This window comes from Castor canadensis, chromosome 5 (genome assembly GCF_047511655.1).
Source record: "Castor canadensis chromosome 5, mCasCan1.hap1v2, whole genome shotgun sequence".
In the NCBI taxonomy this organism is placed as follows: Eukaryota; Metazoa; Chordata; class Mammalia; order Rodentia; family Castoridae; genus Castor; species Castor canadensis.
The window spans coordinates 167,229,569-167,230,103 of NC_133390.1; the positions used below are offsets into that span (position 1 = coordinate 167,229,569).

The 535-nt window shown below is 46.2% G+C and overlaps 1 non-coding gene across 1 annotated transcript; it reads left to right on the forward strand.

The window, feature by feature from the left end:
* Positions 1-259: 259 nt before the first annotated feature.
* Positions 260-332, forward strand: Trnaa-cgc (transfer RNA alanine (anticodon CGC)). The gene has a single exon. It is a non-coding gene; the product is annotated as a tRNA-Ala (tRNA).
* Positions 333-535: the final 203 nt, after the last annotated feature.

The window sequence follows — 535 nt, forward strand, 5'->3', positions numbered from 1 at the left end:
GCCTCTGTCCTACCCTACGCTTGGTGGCTTACTACCCAGGCACCCTTCCTTTTGCTCTCTACAGCTGTGCTATCCAATATGGTAGCCCCTAGCAACATGCAGATATTTAAATTTAACCAAAAACATGGACCTGTCACAGTGGCACATGCCTGCAATCTCAGCTGTGGCAGAGGTGAAAGTAAAAGAACCTAGGTCCAAGGCTGCCCAGGTTGCAAAAGTATAAGACCCTGTCTGAAAAATGACTAAAGCAAAAAAGGCTGGGGGTGTGGCTCAAGTGGTAGAGCACCAGCCTCGCAAGCATGAGGTCCTGAGTTCAAACCCCAGCACTGCCATAAATAACAATAAATTTAGTTCCTCAGTTGCTCTAGTAACATTTCAAGTGCTCAGCAGCCACATGTAGCTTAGTGGTTATCTGCTGTGTTGGACAGTGTTACAGAAAGTTCCATTGAGTACGGCTGCTCTAGAGTAGGGGCTTGGCAAATTTTTTCCATAAAGGGCCAAATAGCCAATTTCCTTGGTTTTGTACACCACATGA